At 32.7% G+C, this 6,241-nt stretch overlaps 1 protein-coding gene across 4 annotated transcripts in view; it reads left to right on the forward strand.

Annotated features, from left to right (window-relative positions):
• Positions 1-6,241, forward strand: part of LOC106687569 (progestin and adipoQ receptor family member 4) — a 66,382-nt gene that overhangs the window by 16,645 nt on the left and 43,496 nt on the right. For 2 of the 4 annotated variants that reach the window (XM_014431538.3, XM_014431539.3), the window contains one exon: positions 4,501-4,611. The exons of 1 other annotated variant lie outside the window; for it this stretch is intronic. The gene's annotated coding sequence lies outside the window, so the exon portion shown is untranslated. The remainder of the gene's footprint in view (positions 1-4,500; positions 4,612-6,241) is intronic. One more of the 4 variants, XM_014431541.3, reaches the window with a different exon arrangement.

The raw sequence follows: 6,241 nt of genomic DNA on the forward strand, positions 1-6,241 counted from the left end.
ACCTGTTCAAAGTAGCTTTTGTTGATAATAGTGATATCCAGTTTAGTTGTGTGAAGATGAATGTTATAATGAAACCCAAAAATGTTTTATAAGATTAATGCATTCAAAGTATATATTTATATTGTTAAATTCGCGTGATTGTAATAGTTGTTGTTAGATTATTGAATTAGTCTGAATTAGAAATTAGGCTGATTTTGGGAGTATAGGATTAAAAGAATTTTTGTTTGTATTATAACTTTTTACTAAAGATTCTATCTTCTCTTAAATACAATTTTTCAAATACCTGTTTCCTTTCGAAATAACGACGAGTAACACTTAATGAATATATTTTGGTATATATCTTGAAAAGGTCTCTTAATGGATAAGCTACTTTATGGTGCATCTAACTTTCTTAAAATTGAGCCATAGTAGAACCTTTTACCTTCAATATTTTTCAAGAAATAATTTTTCTAATATCAATATTTTGTTTTGCTAACCCAGTTGATTGTTAATAAGTTGTCAAATTATTTGATTTTGGCTATTATTATCCCAACGTGAACCTCGTTAAATGCGACATGCGGTATTTAACATAACTAAGGTTGCCGACCCCCCAGAGACAGGTAAACTTTTTCAAACATCTTTACGTAACAATCCAGTAATAGAAATTAGTTTAGATTTACTTTTAGGTACTACAACATTGTGAGCTATTTTTACTAAACTAGCAGGTGAAAGTAAAACTAACTCGCTACTAAGATTAGTCTTAACAACAGTCCATCAACAACAAGTTGTGCTCGATACTATTGGCTTCATACATAGCCTTAACCTTACTGGATACTAAGTTTAGTCCAACAATAGTCCATCCGAAACTTGTGCTCGATACTCTGGACTCACACATAACCTTACTCGTTACTAAGACTTGAGAACAGTCTATCCGAAAGTTATGCTTGATACTCTTGGCCTTATACGTAACCTTACTCGGTACTAAGGTTAGTCCAACAACAGTCCATCCGAAAGTTGTACTCTATACTCTGGACTCATACATAACCTTACTTGGTACTGAGGTTAGAGAACAGTCCATCCGAAAGTTGTACTATAACTTTACTCGGTACTAAGGTTAGGCAATAGTCCATCCGAAAGTTGTTCTATACTCTGGACTCATACATAACCTTACTTGGTACTGAGGTTAGAGAACAGTCCATCCGAAAGTTGTACTCTATACTCTGGACTCATACATAACTTTACTCGGTACTAAGGTTAGGCAATAGTCCATCCGAAAGTTGTTCTTGATACTCTGAACTCACACATAACCTTACTCGGTACTAAGGTTAGTTCAACAACAGTCCATCCGAAAATTGTGCTCGATACTCTTGGGCTCATACATTACCTTACTCTAAGGTTAGTCCAACAACAGTCCATCCAAAAGTTGTGCTTGATACTCTGGACTCATACATAACCTTACTAGGTACTAAGGTTAGAGAACAGTCCATCCGAAAATCTCCTCTTATGAGATTGTAACATGTCGTACATCGACCAACCTACTCACTATAATTGTCTGTTTGAAAAGTCTGATAAGTAAGGCTACTGAAATTGCTTTTATTTAAAGAAGAAACTCCGTAAATTCTTACCTCCTACATATTTTCTCATCATCCGTTTCTATCTTACTGATAGATTATCCTGATATATTATAAACTTCCAACTCATTACAAAAAGCTGATCTACATGACAATAATAAGGATAATACGGAGTTGAGCTTTGGGGCTCCACTAAACCTTCGAATTCCTTTAGTATCCAATCCAAAATCCTTCGTTAAATCCTCAATGCTCCTTACTTTGTTACAAATAAAACCATCCATAAAGACCTAAATGTTCCTTATGTAACCGATCTAGCCCGAACCCGATATCATTCCTTTCATTATAAACTCCCTAACCACCCAAGCCCACTAGTTTCTAACCTTGCTTCCTCTTTCATTCCTGACAATCTTTCGAGGCGCCTGAAAAGCTGATGGCCTCGTGACCTTATATTGTAAAATGTTTTTAGAGTTCTACCAATGGGTAGTTTAGATACCTGCTGTATCATATCAATATGATCTTACTCCAAATTTTCTTGTTGTATTTGATATACAATTGTAAATGTCAATAAATAAATAAATGAAAAAAAAATAAAGAAATACATTTCAAGAACTTTACGTCGGTTGCCTAAATTTCCTTGTGGCATACAAAATGGCGACAAATGGGTCTCCTGATAAGCCGATATATGGCCCTTGATTGAAGCCACCACATCTATTCACATCAAAAATACAAATGACTAGTTCGAATAATTGTTACTATTTACTATTTAATTAGATATCAAAAATTATAACCATTCTTTATTACAAAGGTCCTAAGTTATAACCAGCCTGGCCAGATCTTTCTACGATAAGTAAGTACCGATACTACCACTTTCTTTTATTTTATTGTTGTTTTAATTAAATTTATTTCAAATTTAAATTTGTATATATTATGAGCATGAAATTAGCCAATCGAGTTGATTGAGTTATGTCAATGATCCATTTCATTAGGAAATTCCGTAAAGAAATAACTAAATGAAATGAGAATTTGTTATAAAAATTAAATGTCTAAACTGACTAACAGGATTTACACCTAGAAATGTAGTACTAACATAAAAGTAAGGGATTTTTATTTGAGCAAGTAAAAAGAGCATTTTTTTTCAGTGGTTATAAGCTGGATTAAAAATATTTTAATACTTCAAATGCAAATTTTGCACTTTATTTATTTATTAGCCTTAAAGCTACAAGAGAGCTAAAATAGTGAAGAGGGCGGAGAGAGCTATTAAAGATAGCAGTAAGAGATATGATTAACCTTTATCAGAACATGACCCCTCCCTGCTTAATGGTGTGTCCAAACTCTAATAAAGATTTAACTTTCCCGCAAGCGTAAAAAGATGTGCCTAAAAAAATTATATAAAAAAGAGATAATATATTTAGGAAGGGATTGCCTGCTTTCATTTTCCCAACTTATCCCCCTTCCTGCCCCTACTTTAAGGGTGCGAAATGGTTTTATTATGCCTTTATAACGGTCGGTGGGTTGCTATAACGAGGAATATTTATCAAGGGCTGCTATATAATACACTCCCATACACAAGGAATTAAAATACAAGTATGTATAAATAGATTTATATTTAAAATTACTATTATATATGTTGATAAGTCTTCTCATAGGTGATATATAAGGTCAGAGGGTTTGTCATACGTCATCCTAAACTTAAAAATCCCCAATCCAATGATAGATTCATACTATCAAGGTCGGATTTGGGAGAAGGGTTAGGGAGAACTTGATCTAAATTGAAGTATCTGGACAAGGGAATAAAATATATTTCTGATCTAGTTATTGATGGAAGCTGAATAGAATGAACCACAACCAATTTAGGATGTGATCAGCTTTCCACAAAAAAAGACAAAACCTTTTCAAAATATTTTATAATTACTTGTAAACTCCATGAGGTTATGTTTTATTCTTTAGTAGCCTCCATTCTTCACCAGATCATTACTTTTTAAAACACTTCATAGCTAATTTTTACAATATTTACTCCTGAAATTGAAAAAAAAATTAACGTAGGCGTAAGGAGTTTTCTCTTTGCATAAACATTTTGTCCTTTTCATAAACAATACCTTTAATTCACTCTTTATTCTATTGTCTTGGTTTTGTGTTTATTCGAATCAGCCTCAGAAATGTGAATACAAGTGCATCCTGCTGGTAAAATGAGTGGCGTAAACTCGTAATATAACTAGCAATGAGAGGAGTAAACTCGTAGAGTAAATAGCAATGAGTGGAATAAACTCGTAAAGTAAAGAGCAATGAGTGGAGTAAACTCGGTGGAGGGGGGGGGGATATTTCACTTATTTTGCTTTTCTTTTATTGATTTTAACATTGAAGTTTTTGTTCATTCCATTTTTTTTTTCAAATATGCTTTAAAGTTGATTCATTTAACTATCCAATCTAATACAGCCCACTTATCCTTCCTTTGAGACCCCCCGAGTCTAGTATTGGGAAAGATACGGGTTATCTTATAATATACTCTACAGGTGTAGATTTTTGCTCATAGTTAATGAACTGTGGTTGCCTTGGATAAAACTTTTTTCCAAAAATATAAATTTATTGAAGACTTAATTATAGTACCTGTAGAAAGCTAGAGAACTCTGTACTTGTAAATCTCAATGATTTATATTTTCCCGAAAATTCAATTATCCTTAATTTATGTAAAGATCATTTTGGTAAAAGCAAATACCGTCGTCACAGAATAATATACTCCGTGCTATTTTCATGATATTTATCTCCAAATTATGCATGGACACCTCTGAAACTTATTAAAGTCGATTCGAAACCACTAGCTTCACTTTCATAAATTGTCCATTAATAATTTTTTTAAATTTCTATTCGTGTTGACAAGGATATGATTATTTATTGTGTTAGTTTCGAACAACTCCCATAGGAAACTTGTTTGTTTTATTAATTATTGTTCCAGTTATAGTTGATGGATGGGAAGGAGTAGAATGTTGAAGTAGGCCAGGATAAAGAAGATTTTAATTTAAAAAATAAAGAAAAATAATTAAAAGAAAAGAAGAAAAAAAGAAAAGTAAGCATAAGAAGACTTATACTAGAGCATAATATCCATTAAAGTAAGCATAAGAACACTTATGCTAGAGCATAATATTCAATAAAGTAAGCATAAGAAGACTTAAACTAGAGCATAATATCCATTAAAGCCAGGTGATACATCTATGGTCTATGTATCGTACCGTATCCTGTCCCTAGTCCAGGTTTTGTATTTATAGCCTAGAAATGGTGTCTATAGCCTTGGCATTTTATCGTAAGTATAGCATGAAGAGCGTAGGCATGGGTAAATATATAGCGTAAGATTATAATAAAATGAAGCACTAATTTATTTTCCTTAGCGTAACTGGTATTGTAATGGAGTAATTGTGTTTAATTTACGTGTAGTTTTGGTATCAGCAAATGTTTTCCTTTTTCAACCCCTTCGCCTAAGTATCTATCTTACGAATATATCTTCAACGGATGAATTCTTCTGATTGAACCATTTTGTATTATCATATCTTGTAGATCTGCGGAAAAAGCAAAACAACAATCAAGTTCTCAACAATACCGACAAGTTACTACAAAAGGAGTAAACTCTGGGAAAAACATAGATTCCCGCTGGCGAAACGACTGAAACAAAATTGAAATCCGGTAGTTGCATATATATATTGGTAAATTCTTTTCAAATTTTCTTCTAAGCATTTTACGGTTGGAAAAATACAAAATTATCCAACCAAAGGACGGTTTTTTGACGACTCGTTGATTCCACTTTGGCCAAATGGTATGATCCATGCAAATGAGTTATTCTTGTCAGACAGTATTTAGAACATGACTACAATAGAAAAGTCTTTTATCTTATCTTATGAGAGAACATTTAGAAGAGCATGTTTTAGCCATGCTTTGCTTTGCTATTGCTTGTTATTGTTTCTAAACGGTAAAAAACTAACTAAAATTAACTAAAACGGTACCCTATTTTATATAGTTTATCCTTTATACAACTCAAATACAAAAACATCCCATGGGATTGGGTTGAAGGTGAAGGTGGAAACTCTAAAAATGTATGTTTAATCTGTTTTCTGGTTATATTTCTTACCAAAGTGTATATATATATATATATATAGTTATACCAAAGTATAACGTATTTTCCAAGCCACCGTATTTCCTTTAATATGAAGAGGATAAATATATCTAATGAATGACATAATTATTATTGTCCATAAAATGTTAGCCCCTAGAAGGAAAAAAGCAATAAAACTCACGGTCATGTTTACCATATCTCCTTTCCCACATTCCCTCAAATCCTCGTTCTTTTTCACCCAGTGTACATTGCACGCTGGTGTTACAAAACAAGTATCTGTTCAATGTTATGAATATTGGCGTTAGCTGTCTAGTTTGATTGGACTGATATCTGTCTTCTCGTCGCTTCAGGGACAACATGGTTTTGGAAAAAAAAAAAAAGAAGCACATTGGTAGTAAATTTAGCATAATTCAAATTCGGTTAAAATAAACATTTTGCACTAAAGCTCTTAGTTGTCGAGATTTAAACGAAAGCGTTGAATTACAGCTAGTTTCCTCTTTACAGGATAATTGTTTTCTCGTGTTTGAGTGACTGAATTGTCACTTCAATAGTTTGATGGGCTTGAATAGTGGTTACCTGTAAGATGGGCTTG

Source organism: Halyomorpha halys, unplaced genomic scaffold, assembly GCF_000696795.3.
Source record: "Halyomorpha halys isolate HHAL.00 unplaced genomic scaffold, Hhal_1.1 Scaffold983.1, whole genome shotgun sequence".
NCBI lineage: Eukaryota > Metazoa > Arthropoda > Insecta > Hemiptera > Pentatomidae > Halyomorpha > Halyomorpha halys.